This window comes from Megascapheus bottae, chromosome X (genome assembly GCF_031878675.1).
Source record: "Megascapheus bottae isolate mThoBot1 chromosome X, mThoBot2.hap1, whole genome shotgun sequence".
Classification (NCBI taxonomy): Eukaryota; Metazoa; Chordata; class Mammalia; order Rodentia; family Geomyidae; genus Megascapheus; species Megascapheus bottae.
This window is the reverse complement of record NC_143547.1, coordinates 45,915,458-45,930,367: the sequence shown is the minus strand read 5'-3', so window position 1 is coordinate 45,930,367 and position 14,910 is coordinate 45,915,458. Positions and strand designations below refer to the sequence as shown.

Here is a 14,910-nt window from a genome sequence, read left to right as displayed (position 1 = left end):
GAAGTATCTAAGTCTTTAGCCCACCTTTTAACGGGGTGGTTGTTTCTTTGAGGATTTGTTTTGGAGAGATTCAATTTTTTTTACCTGTAGATATATTTTAGATATGAGGCCCTTGTCTGTTGTATGGTTAGTGAAGATCTTCCTCTCTGTGGGCTTTCAGTTTAACTTGCTAGATGTGTCCTTTGCCATACAGAAGCTCTGCAGTTTAATGCAGTCCCATTTGTCCACACTTTCTTTAATTTGTTGTGTTTCTGGGTCTTTATTACAAAAGTTTCAATGTAGGGTATCTCCTATTCTTTCTTGTAAAGTTTTCAGTGTATCTGCTTTTACCTCAATGTCTTTGATCCTAGGGACTTTATTTAAAGTATTTATGTTTTATTAATTCCCCTTCTACCCAAGAACACAATTGGTCAGTAAAGACCTACTCGTCTACTTAAGTCCCTTACTCATGTCTGTTTCTGGAAAGGAGTGTAGAGAAGTTAAATTTGATTAGTCATGCCTAATCATGCACCAGTTGGAAATGGATTTAATTGCTCTTGTCTGTGCAGGAACATAGCAGCAATATTCACACAGTCAAAAGGTAGAATCAATCCAAGTATCCAAAAAAATGAATGAATAAAATGTGGTAAATACATACAATGAATCTTAATTCCAAATGAAATAATGGATGATTGTTGAAGACATACTAAATGAATTAGCCACATACAAAAGAACGTATATGGTATGAATGCATTCACATGAGCAATCAGGTTAAACAGATGCACAGTAGAATGCTAGTTACCAGGGTGTGGATACTTTTTTGTCTGCATGCTGGTCCCTGACCTTCAACTCAGGGCCTGTGCACTGTTTCTGAGATTTTATGCTCAAGGCAGTTATTCTACCACTTCCAGCTTGCTAGGTGGTTAATTGGAGATACGAGTTTCAAAGAATTTCCCTCTCCAGACTGGGTTTGAACCATAGTTTTCAGATCTTGGCCTCCTGAATAGCTAGTATTACAGGTGGGAACTACCAGCACCCAGTTAAGATGGTTTTTTTTTTAATCCTAAAAACAGTGATGATGACTACAGAATAGTGTAAATATACATTTTTGTCACCAAAGTACATTTAGATGGTTGGCTATAGTTTTGTTTTGTTTTGCCAGTCTTGGGTTTGAGCTCAAGGCCTCAACACTGTCCTTGGGCTTTCTCAAGGCTAGAGCTCTACTACTTGAGCCTCAGCACCACTTCCGTCTTTATTCTATGAATGTGGTAGCAAGGAATTGAACCCAGGTCTTCGTGCATGCTAGGCAAGCACTCTACCACTAGGCCAAACTCCCGGCCAATGGATGGCTATAAAATGATATATGTTTATATATCAACAAGAAAAATACTGAAATTAGAAGTCTCTTATAAAGCTTAAATTAACAGTGGTTGAAACATTTTACAATAACAGTTTCAGTGTATAGTTTCACTTTTATTTTACTAATGAGATTTTTTTGTTATAAAGAAAAAAAGAAATCCACTAGCACAGCAATGTTCATTGCAGTACTATTTACCATAGCAAAATACAGAACCAACCCAGATGCTCCTCAGTTGATGAGTGGATCAACAACATGTGGTATTTATACACAATGGAATTCTATGCTGCTGTCAGAAAGAACAACATCGCCACATTTGTAAGGGAATGGACTTAGAAAAAATCATATTAAGTGAAGTAAGCCAGACTCAAAGGAACATAGGCTGAATTGTTTCCCTCATTTGTCATAATCAGTAGAAACCTTGGGCTCTCCTAGCAGAGATTTACAATAGAACAAAATATAGATACATAAGGCCATATAGGATGATGCTAAATGAAAGGACCTCCAGGATATAGAAACAAAAGCCATATAACGAATGATTGTTGTCCTTAATGTACTGTTATCTCTCATCTCTTTTGCTGTCCCTTGTTTATCTCATATTGTTATAATATTTCACCTTGTTATCTGATACATTGTATACATGCCTATTTGGTTATTTCCATAGGGAAGGGGGAAAACAAGATGAGGGGCGGGAGTGGGGGGAGGGAAATGGGGACCAAGATATGAGAAAGGGTATCAATGTTTGTGAAGTAATGCACCTTCTATGTGGTAAATATAATGTAACCCTTCTATTAATTACAATAAAAATATATGGGAGGGAAAAAAAGAAGAAAAAAAGATATACATGGCTCTAAGCATTCACCATTCACACACAGTGAGACCAAAGGAGTATATACTCTTAGAAAAGGAACACAAAAGTGCAATGCCTATATGCCTCAGTATAAAATAAGAGTTATTTAAATGAACTCCAGGAACTGGAAACAAAAGTTCTTTTTTTTCTTTGTTGCTGTCCTTTTCTTATTGGATTGATTTTTTTTCTGCTTTTGGAGGGGTAAGAAGGGCATAGCAATGGAAGGGCAGTTGCTACAGTGGTACTCACTAGTCACTCTTTTGAAAACAAACTATTCCACTCATGGGTGGGGACTCGAGGGAAAAAGTGGGAGAGAGTGAGGGAAGGAGTAACACTGTCCAAAACTTAACTTAACTTATGTAACCTTAACCCCTCTGTACATCGACTTTATTATAACAATGAAACAATTTAAAAATACAATAGGGGCTTTTAATCTGAATCGAAAATAACCCTAGTTTATAATTTAATTGATATGTCAGGATTTTCTTATTTCTTTTAGGTATACTTTATTGACATTTGACATTTATCTTTTTTCCCCACAAATACAGGTATTTTCAACACATGCTTTCTTCTGAATCATGTTTCTGCTCCAGCCATTTAGTCGTGACATTCCTGAAAAGAGCTGTTTAGGCAAGAAGGTCTGGTTGCTAAGCACTGGGTATCAAAAGCTTCAACTCTGGTTATAAGGTACAAGTTTCTTATTAAATTACAATAGTTAACCCAATATGACCAAAATTAGAATTGTTGGCACCAGGTTGTGTTTGAAACTTAATTTGAAATATAACTCTCGGTGGAAACAGTTGTTTCAGTGTCTGTTTCCTGAAAAAGTTTCTAAACGTAATGTATGCTGGTTTCAGAAATTACCCAGTTGAATATCTTGAATTTAATTGGCTTTTTCTTCACTACTGTAGGTATACATGTTAAAAACAAAGTACTATCTTCACTGTTCTATTACCTCATGAATGGGTTTTCCGGGATCATAATATTATCATAACAGTAATTCTCTCCTTTATCACATATGTATATTCACACTTTTCATTCCATTTGATTTAACACTTACCTACCACCTAAGGATGGTAAAGCAGTTTTTCATATACCTTTTGTTAACTGAGAGGTATGAACTTTAAAATGGATAAGGTACTTGGAATCGCATATTGTTAGAGATGTGAAGATCTGAGGCCATACACTGCTGGCTCATGCCTATAATCCTAGCTACCCAGGAGGATGAGATCTGAGGATTTTGGTTTGAAGCTAACCCAGGCAGACAAGCCCATTAAATTATTTTTTTTCCAATTAACCATCAAAAACCTAGAAGTGGAGGGTGGTTCGACTGGTAGATCATAAGCTTTGGGTGAAAATGCCAAGCAAGAGTCCAAGGTCCTAAATTCAAGATTCATTATGGCACACAAACAAAGAAATTTTAACATTGTCACAATCTGTTCTATTTATTACGTATACCAGTACTAGAGCTAGAATAACTCAGATGCTATTGCTATATAGTACTTGTTGATTAAAGTTTTTATATATATTGTTTTAATTTCTTAGACATATCACCTATGTTTGAAAAGTTAAGTAGATGAGCATATGCAAATTTTAAACTTCCATTATATAAGACACAAAAATTACTAAGTTCATAATTTGTAGCAAAACATCCTAAATTCCAGGACACTGTCCTATTCCTTTTTTAAAAAAAATAATTTATTTTATTGTTGTTATAAAGGTGATGTGCAGGGGAATTAAAATTACATGACTCAGATGTGTACATTTCCTTTTGTACACTGTCTTCTGTTCCCTCATTTTCTCTCAGTCCTTCCAGTCTCACCCACGAGTTGTATAAATCACTGTCATCTATGCCTAGTCCCATCCTCCTGAAGATATGCATGCAAGTACACCATACATAAAGAAGACAGAATAAGAAAAAACTAAAACTAAAAATTAGAAAAGAGAGATCTCCTGTTTAAGTACCTTGGAGTTTGTTTCCATATATATATATATATATATATATATATATATATATATAAAGAAATATGAAGAGGCACATTGACATTTAGCTTTTTTGTTTCTCTCTTTTGTTTCAAAAGAGTATCCTCTTATGAAACAAAAGAGAGAGAGTATCCATAGCTAGGCACAGTGGCTCACATCCGTAATCCTAACTACTCAAGAGGCTGAGATCTGAGCATCAAGGTTCAAGACCAGCCCAAGCACTAAAGTCCGTCTGACTCTTATCTCTGATTAACCACCAGAAAAGAGAAAATAGCGCTGTGGCACAAATGGTAGGGCAGCAGCCTTGAGCTGAAGAGCTGAGGGACAGCGCCCAGGCCCAGACTTCAAGTCTCACAATAGACAAAAAAAAAAAAAGAAGTATCCTCTTTTGGTCTGAACGTGTGTTTGTATCTAGGATTCTATATAATTTATCATATTTCAGTGTCTTTTAGATATAATTTCTGCATATTAGAACATTCACCATTGGTCTCTCTGAGCTTGGTTTACAACACTTACCATGATTTGTTCTATTTCTAACCATTTCTCTGCAAATGACATTGTTTTATCCGCTCTGATGGTTGTATAAACTTCCATTATGTACATGTACCAAATTTTTTTAATCCACTAATCTATTCTTGGGCATTCAGGCTGTTATCATATCTTGGCTGTTATGAATAGTGAGACAATGAACATGGATGTGTAGGTGTCTTTATTAGATCCTGCATTGCCCAGTTCTTAATTCACTATTTTTTGTTGCAATTTAGAGGCATTAGTAGAAAAGTAGACATATAAATAACTATTGAGCTCTATTTTAATTTTCTTTTTTTTGTTTTTTGTTGTCATGGGTATTGAACTCAGGTTCTGGGTCCTGTCCTTGAGATCTTTTGCACAAGGCTAACTCTCAAACTACTTTGAGCTACACCTCCACTTCCTGTTTTCTAGAGATTAATTGGAGATAAGAGTCTCAGGGTCTTTAGTGCCCAGGCTGGCTTTGAATCTTGATCCTCAGATCTCATCCTCCTGAGTAGCTAGGATTACAGGCATGAGCCACCACACCCGTCTGAACTATTTTGGCATAAAAAATTAATCTAATTTTATTATGCTTTAGTTACAAATCAATGCAAAAATAGTGCTGCAAAAATTTAGCCGTAACTGATAAAGCTAAAGGTCCTTGGATCATCACCCACCCTTCTACTCACATCCTTATAGGAACTGCTCTTAATAAATTTACCACAGATCCTTTGAGACTGAAGCTTATTTGGATATTTCTTATACATGTAAAATTTTATAGTGTTTTTATGCATCATTAACATATCAATAGTATCATAATATTCCATTGCTTTATAATTTGCCTTTAGCTTAGTTACAAAATTTTTTATTAAAGTGCAAACTTTTGCTTGTTTGTTTTTGGTTGTAGTTGTTAGTTTTCTTGAGACATGCTCTTTCTATATATAGTGAAGTTTGATCTAAAACTGGCTTTGTAGTCGTGACTGCTCTCAAAATTAAGATCCTGTTGCTTCCCAATGATAAAATTACTGGTGTGTGTGCCACCATACCTGGCTTTTAAAATTTTTAGGCTTGTCTGTCTTGGAGCTCAAACTCAAGGTCTTGGGTGCTGTCCCTGAGCTTTTTTTACTCAAGGCTAGTGCTCTACCAGTTGGGACACAGATCACCTCTGGCTTTTTGTTAGTTTATTGGAGGTAAGATTGTCACTGACTTCCCTCTCTGGACTGGCTTCAAACTGCAATTCTCAGATCTTAGCCTCCTGAGTAATTAGGATTACAGATGTGAGCCATCAGTTCTGGGATTTCTTAATAATTTTGAAACAAATACTTTTCCATAACATGGATATATCACTGTTTTGCCATTTTTCATTGTGTGAACATTTAATTTATAGGGGTTCACAATTTTTATTATTTCAGTAACAAGCATATTTGTATAAGGCTACTTTTCCATATCTGTATTTCCTTAGAGTAGATGGCAAGAAGTGAAATTAGTGGATCAAAAGGAATACACTACAGTGTAAAAAGTGAACTATAATTCATGTCCACTCATTTCTCTGTTTATGGCCTATAGTGTCCTTTTTTTATTCTTATCCCTCAGGAGAAGATAGTTTGACTGAAATAAGTATTCACATGAATTCAAACACTGCTTTTTATTCTATACGTGTCTTTTCATATCTTTTATTCATCCACCCATTCACTTTTGTCAATTCCCTTTTCAGTGTGCATACTCAATATATTTTAGTCTGTATATTTGTTCAGATAACCATAAATGATGTCATTTTTATTCTACTGTATAAATTTTACTAAGTTGTTCAACAGCCACACAGAGTAAAAGAGTTGTATCACCCCAAAAGTTTTTCTCATGACACAATTGTACATTCATAACCATCTTCTAGCTAGCAGTGATTTCCTCTCCAAGGAAATCTCCGGAAATTCCTTTTCCCAAACATCATATAAGGGCCAGGAGTTTGGCCTAGTGGTAGAGTGCTTGCCGAGCATGCATGAAGACCCAGGTTGGAATCCTCAGTACCACATACATAGAAAAAACCAGAAATGGTGCTGTGGCTCAAGTGGTAGTGTTCTAGACTTGAGGAAAGCTCAATGACAATGCTCAGGCCCTGAGTTCCGTGCCCAGGACTGGCCAAAAAAATATCAACAAAACATCATATAAATGTACTCCTGGCTCACTTTTAACTTTACACCATGCTTTTGAGAGTCATTTGTGTTGCTGCATATATTGGTAGTTCATTCTTCCTTTTTATTTCTGAGTATAAGTGAATGAATAAATCACTATCTGATTCATGGATATTTGGAATAGTTCTAGATTTTTATCAGTATGAATAAAATGGATGATAAATTCCACTTGGGAAAGTTTATGGCAAGTGAAGAAATCAGACACAAAAGATTACATATTATATTAGTCCATTTTCATTAGAATACTCATGTATAAAAGTAAAAAAAAAACAAATTGATCATTGCTAAAGGCTGGTAAGATACAAGAATACAGAGATTGCTTAAAAGATACAAGGTTGCTTTTGAGGGGGAGTCATAATTTAGTGTGAAATTAATGGTTTTGCAGAGCATTATGGATTGTTAAAATCCAATAAATTGCATACTTAACATAGATATAGTGGAGGATTTTAAACAAACGTTACCTCAATTAAACATACGGGGTTTTTTTTAGCAAGATTAATATTGTTATAGAATAGTAATGTTACTCCTGTAATCCTAGGTACCCAGAAGACAGATCTTGATGATTAAGGTTGGAAATAAACCCCAGCAGGAAAGCCTATGAGACTCTTTTTTATTAAGTTTTTAAGTTTATTTTATTTTACGTTTTTTTTTTGTCAATCACGAGGCTTGAGCTCAGGGCCTGGGTGCTGTCCCTGAGCTCTTTGTTCAAGGCTAGCGTTCTATCACTTTGAGCCACAGCACCAGTTCCAAATATGAGACACCTCTCTCCCATAAAGTCTACCAAAGAAAAGCTAGAAGTAGAGCTATGTCTCAAGTGGTAGAGGAATACTGGCCTTGAGTAAAAATACTCACTGCAGGGGCAGTGACTTCAAGCCTAAGACTGGCACCCAAAAACCTTGTCTTGTATTGTGTAAAATTAAATCTGTTTTACTATGCTTTAGATACATATGGGAATTTATTTCCCATCGCAAAACATAACTTGGTCTGAAGTTTAATGGAACCCTTAAACATATTTTGTCATTAATAGGTAAAAATATAAGGCCGCAGAAGGATGAGGGTCCCATTTTTGTTCAATTTTTGACAACTATATTCAAAATGATGAATGAATCTTTCTGACATTTTCAAGATGATAATTCAAACATTGTATTTAAAAATTAAAATTGGTACGGTTAATCTAATAGGAGAGCACTTGCCTAGTAAGCACAAGATCCTTAATTCAAACCCCAATACTACCAAGAAATATTTAGAAGGTTAAAATTCTATTTCTTCCTCAGCCTAGGGACATGGCTCAAGTGATAAAAAAAAAAAACTTGCTTAATCATGATACCCTGAATTCAAACACACACTGCCAAGAAAATAAATAGCATTTTTAATGCTCAGAGGAGTTACTCCTTTGGGTTTCTCCCTTGACAGTATCCTACTTCAGTGTGTTTGTGTATAAATTCAAAGAGTCATGTATGCGATCAAGTCCAGTTGTATTTTAGATCCAGCTTCCACATATGAGAGGCAATGTTTGCTTCTCTGAGCTTGGCTTACGTCACTTAACATAGTTTACTCTAGTTCCATCCATTTCCCTGCAAATGACACAATATTACTTTTTCTAATGGATGAGTAAAATTCCATGGTATATATATACCACATTTTTTGATCCACTTATTTATAGGACATCTTGGCTATGGTGAATAGTGCAGCAAAAAACCTTGATGTGGCACACACTTTTACATATCTAGGGCTTATTTTTTTGCCAGTCCTGGGCTTGAGCTCAGGGCCTGAGCTCTGTTCTTGGACTTTCTCAAGGCCAGAGTTCCACCACTTGAGCCTCAGCACCACTTAGGCTTTTTTTCTATGTATGCGGTACCTAGGAATCCAACACAGGTCTTCATTCATGCTAAGCAAGCACTCTACCACTAGGCCACGCTCTTGGCCACTGGAATTGTTTACTAACAATTCAAGATTACATTTTAACTACCCAAATGTTATCATTTATAGTGTTGTAAATTTCCCGCTTTTCTACTTATTTCAAAATGTACTGTATTTGTTGTAGTCTATACGTATGCAACTGTGCTATAGATAAATATAACTAATTCTACTTAAATAACTGTATTTTGGTACTGATTTTCTCTCCATCCACCTATCTCTTTACTCTTTTCAGTCATTGGTGGCCACTATTCCATTATTTTCCTCTGTGATATCAATTTTTGAGCACGCTTAAATGAGTAAAAACATGTGATATTTGTTTGCCTATGTCTAGTTTATTTGATTTAACATTATGTCTTTTGATTTTATCCATGTTATCACAAATGAATAGATTTTTTACTTTTTTGACAGTCCTGGGACTTGAACTCAGGGCTTGGGCTTGAGCTCTACCACTTGAGCCACAGCACCACTTCTGGCTTTTCTGTGTATGTGGTACCAAGGAAACAAACCCAGGGCTTCGTGCATGCCAAGCAAGTATTCTAGCTAGCCACACTCTTAACTCTGGATTTCATTCTTTTTAATAGCTGAATAATATTTATTCTGTTTATATGCCACACTGTGTTACTCACCCACCCATTGATGAATGCCTTAGTTGATTCCTTAATTTGGCTATTGTAAATAATTCTCTAGTAAATAATACATTGTGTAGGCAAGGATTTTTTTTTGCAGAGTCCTCAAACACAAATAACAAAATAAAAATAGATAAGTTGTATTTTATTGAAATAAGAAGATTCTGAGCTTCTGAGCTGGGCACTGGTGGCTCATGCCTGCAATCTTAACTACTCAGGGAGTTTAGATCTGAGAATCATTGTTTGAAGCCAGCCTGGGCAAGAAAGTCTCTGATTCTTATCTCCAATTAACCAGAAAAAGCCAGTAGAGCTGTGGCTAAAGTGGTAGAGTGCTAGCCTTGAACAAAAAAACTCAGGGAAAATGCCCAAACCCAGGACCAGGAAAAAAAAGGAAGCTTTTGAACAACACAAGAAACACTCAACATTGAGTAAAAAGACCATCTACAGAATGAGCAAAATATGAACTATTTATCTACAAGGGATTAATATGTAGAATATTTATGTAACTACTCAACAACAAAAATCCCCCCCAGAATCCCAAATAATCCATTTAAAAATGAGCTTGTAATCTGTATAGATATTTCTTGGAAAAGGGCTTACATATGAACAGCAAATATATGGAAAATGTTTAGTAAGTTAGTATGTCTAATCATCAGGAGAATGTAATACAAACCTACAATGAGATATTATTTCATACCAGATACAATGGCTTTTATCAAAAAGACAAAAAAAATAAGAATGTGGAGAAAGGTAAATACATACACATTGTAAGAATGTAAATTTGCATATCCACTATGGAAAACAATATTATAGTTCCAGAAAAAGCTGAAAGTAGAATTACTATACTACCCTGCATTAGCAATTTTACAGTTGGCACACATTTAAAGGAGATTATTTCTTTTAATATTTTCACTATCAGTAACTAGTTGTATAAAGGAATCACCATTCAACAAAGCAGTTTTTTGAAAACACTGCATTTCAATTAATGTCACCCTCTCACCATTCTCATCTATCCCTTCCAACCACTCCTTCTATTACTTTTGTTATTTTTGTTGTTGTTGTTGGTCATGGGACTTGAACTCAGGGCATGGGCTTTGTCCCTGAGCTCTTCAGCTCAAGGCTACCACCCTACCCCTGGAACCACAGTGCCACTTCCAGTTTCCTGGTAATAATTGGAGATAAGAGTCTCGTGGACTTTATAGTGCCCGGTTTGATTTTGACCCATGATCCTCAGATCTCAGCCTCCTGAGTAGCTAGGATTACAGTCATGAGCCACTGCACCCAGCACTTTTGTTAAATTTTGTAGGATATATTTAATTTTTATTGCATTCTTCCCTACTTCTCTTCATTCATCTTCCTTTCTCCCCCCAGGACATGATATTTTTAGTTGGAGTTTTGCTTATTTAATGGAAATAAATTTGTATGTTTAACTGAGTTGGTATTTTTAAGTTAGATGTTATTTAAGGGATCAGATGCACAATAACTAAGTAAAACACAGTACAAGTTAAATTATATTGGTACTGTAGAAAGGAAATCCATTTAAATGAAGTTGTAAATTACAATGTGTGGATTTTCTTGTTTGAATCATATCAATTTGTATTTCAGTGGTAATACAAGGGCACTGTAATAAGAAATCTTAAACAATATCAAAACAGCTTTTGTTTGAAATCTGCTGATTTATTTTAAAAGAAATCTGAAGCAATGGATGACTTTATATATGAAAACAAGTGCAGAGAGCCAATTTCATTTTGTTCCATAGAAATTATGAGCACTCTACATATATATATATATATATATATACATATATATATATATATAAATGATGCACCTACTACCTGGCAAGTATAACTGTAACCCCTCTATACATTACCCCGACAGTTTTAAAAAATAGGATTAAAAAATAATATGTTAGGGCTCAGAGGTAGACTCTAAAAAAAATCCCCTAGAAAAATATGTATCAATTAAGCCCTTGTCTTTAATGTTTCCAGACAAAAATTTTTTATAGGTAGATGTTTTCATTTTGAAGTGCCAATCAGCAGTTTATTAAAGGTTTTTATCTAGTAAAACAAAGCTTTTTGCCTTGTGTGAGACATGTCAAATATTTTCTTTAATAATATTTTTGCCATTCCCAGGGTTCACCTCAGGTCCTGCGCACTGTCCTTGGGCTTACTCAAGGCTAGAGCTCTACCACTTGAGCCTCAGCACCACTTCTGGCTTTTTTCTATGTATATGGGTACCAAGGAATCGAACCCGGGTCTTCATGCATGCTAGGCAAGCACTCTACCACTAGGCCACACTCCTGGATCCTCATAATAATTTTTATAGGCAGAGATACATCTTATAGTAGCTAAGACAAGTACTAACATTAAGATATCTGTCATTTTTTCCACACTTCAAAAGTTGGAGCTGGATGCTGGAGGCTCATGCCTGTTCTCATGACTGGTGGGAGACTGAGATATGAGGATCACAATTTGAAGAAAACCCTGGCAGGAAAGCCCATGAGAAGCTTGTCTCCAGTTAACCACCAAAAAGCTGAAAGTAGAGGAATGACTCAAATGGTAGAAAACCAACCTTGAGTAGAAAAGGTAAGGGACAGCAAGCACCCAGCCCTGAGTTGAGGTCCTAGTACTGATAAACAAAAAAGTTTACCAACATATTTTTATTTGCCAGTCATGGGCTTGAGCTTAGGGTCTGAGCACTGTCCTTGGACCTTATTTTTGCTCAAGGCTAGCACTCTACCACTTGAGCCTCAGCACCACTTCTGGCCATTTTTCTATGTATGTGGTACTGAGGAATCGAACCCGGGTCTTCATGTATGCTAGGCAGCATTCTACCACTAGGCCCTACCGACGTATTTTTTTGTTTGAACTATGATCTCTCTCTTTCTTTCTTTCTTTCTTTCTTTCTTTCTTTCTTTCTTTCTTTCTTTCTTTCTTTCTTTCTTTCTTTCTTTCTTTCTTTTGTGTGTCATGGGGCTTGAACTTGGCCTGGGCGCTGTCCCCAAGCTCTTCAGTTCACAGCTACCACCCTACCCTTGAACCAAGCCCCACCTCCGTTTTTCTAATGGTTAATTGGAGATAAGAGTCTCAGATCCTTTTGTCCTGGGCTGGCTTTGAACCTTGATCCTCAGATCTCAGCCTTCTGAGTAGCTAATATTACAGGGGTGAGCCACCGCGGGCTGATGTTTCTTCTTACAAACAAGTTGTGGGTTTGTTCATATAAATTTATTGAACATCTTTTTCTATCTCTTTTAAGGCATACAATATAATATTGAAATACATGACCATTTGTTTAGTGTATAACTGGAATGATGATGTAGATCTGTGGAGGAAAAATTTGCCAATGTCCATCAGCTTGTGAGAGCCTAAACATAAAAAAAAATCATGAAATGCAGTTCTCTTCATTGAGATTGTTCCTTGTAAAAGAAAGATATGTCCTCATTTTTTATGAAGTCAGCATTTTCATTAGCTTATAGACAAAAATTGGTTGGATCCTAAGTACTGTTTAATGCTAAATGTTTCACCACTCTTTTTAAGGTATAGATAATTTTGAACAGATGTATTGTTCTGTGATGAGAAGAATGTTTATCGTAGAGGGCAATCTTAATTTTTAAAACTCAGTACCATTTATTATTAGTAGATATTTACAAATTCAGTTGTAAATTTCATTTTACTCACTTGGGAATTAATAATTATACATATTTATAGACTTTGAAATTAATTTGAACTTGAGTATTTTCCACATGAGGATTCAATAAACATTGAGTTTCTTTCAATAATCCGGAATATTTGTTAGCCTAATTCTTGTTCATATGAAAGGTGCGCTTGCCTAATTTTTTTTGAGACATGGCCTTGCTTTGTAGTCAAGGGTAACCTCAAGCTCATTTCTTCCTGCCTCATTCTCATCAGTGCTGAGATTACAGACATGTGCTACTATGCTTCACTTTTTGTCTACTTTGTAAAGTAACAGTCATAGGGAATGTGGCTTAGAGGTAGAGTGCTTGCCTAGCACGTATGAGACCCTGGGTGTCATTACATACACAATTAATCCTATGAATAAAAATTTAAAAGGAAATAAAATTATTATTTAAGTAAACAACTCAAAATCTGAGTAACAATACCCCACCTTGTAATTCATAGAATTAACTTCCATCTCTTTAGGCCAGTTTAACAATATGTTAAATTCTTTTTTATATATATATTTTTATTGTAATTAATAAAAGGGTTACATGATATTTGCCAGATAGAAGGTGCATTAATTCACATACATTGATACCCTTTCACATGTCTTGGTACCCATTACCCTCCCCCCACCCACCACCCACTCCCCATATTGGTTTTCCCCCCTTCCCTATCAAGTTTCAGATAACCAAATACAATATGTTAAATTCTTAAAATTAAGCCAAAGCAAAAAGAACAGGCCTCAGGAGGTTAGGCCCTGTGTTCTTTAAAACTTAGACAAGTTGTGACTGGGGAAACTACTTAACCTGGGCTTTATTCTGATTTTAAAAATATAGCCTACTGTTGATGAGAAGATAATTTTGTATAATTAATTACTAAATGATATACTGTTACCGCAGAGTCCATGAAAAAGTTCTTGTACTTACTGGAAGAGAACAGATGCCACCATGATTAATAAAAAATCTTTTAAGTATGAAAAGTTGAGTTAATTTGCAATGTTTGTATATATGATCCTAAATATAATTTTACAAACTTTGTACAATACTCAAATATTTTGTATTTCATAAATGTGAGTAATTTTATCAGAATACTCTGACATCTCAAAAGATTCCTTATCTGTAAAAAGAATCTGAAGAATTGTGAGTTGAGGGTTTGAGTAGAATTTTACCATTTTTAAAATATAATTTTATTGTTATTATTAAGTGTTGTATAGAGGGGTTACTATTTCATAAGTCTGGTAATGAGAACATTTCTTTTTCTGGACAATGTCACCCCTTCCTTCACTCTCTCCTAGTTTTCTCTTTCTAACCTTTCCCACAAGTTACATAGGTCATTTCCCACATAGTATACACTAATGTCCCAAAGTTTTTGAAAGTTGTGTTCATGTTAGTCATTTTTTCTTAAATTTGCCTTCAGTATGTGGTATTCTTTCTTGTGTCAGATCTAGTGGAAGGGCTTAGTTTCCAATGTGCTTTTTATTTGACTTGACTTATTGAATTTTTTCATTTCCATAGGTTTTCTTTCTTGTATGGGTTATTTATTTCTCAGAAACTGAATATAAACTAAATAGCATGATTGCATTTAGTCACCCTTCCTCTCTCACTTTCTGCCCACTCAAAAGAAAAAAAACAGCAAAAACAAACAATCATCTCCACCACCAAGAACAATAACAAAATCCATATTTCCATTTCCTGCAGGTCTTTTTAGGAAATATTATTTTAAATGTTCAGATCAGTTGCACCTTTGAATTCCTCACCTAAGGATATCCTCCTTTAGTCTGACACTGTGAATACCTAGAGTCCTGTGTAGGTTATCA

The 14,910-nt window shown here is 35.3% G+C and overlaps 1 long non-coding RNA gene across 1 annotated transcript in view; it reads left to right on the top strand.

The window, feature by feature from the left end:
• Positions 1 to 2,803: 2,803 nt before the first annotated feature.
• Positions 2,804 to 14,910, top strand: part of LOC150040986 (uncharacterized) — a 54,019-nt gene continuing 41,912 nt past the window's right edge. Inside the window, exon 1 of the long non-coding RNA XR_016533755.1 lies at positions 2,804 to 2,873. This is a non-coding gene — a long non-coding RNA (uncharacterized LOC150040986). The remainder of the gene's footprint in view (positions 2,874 to 14,910) is intronic.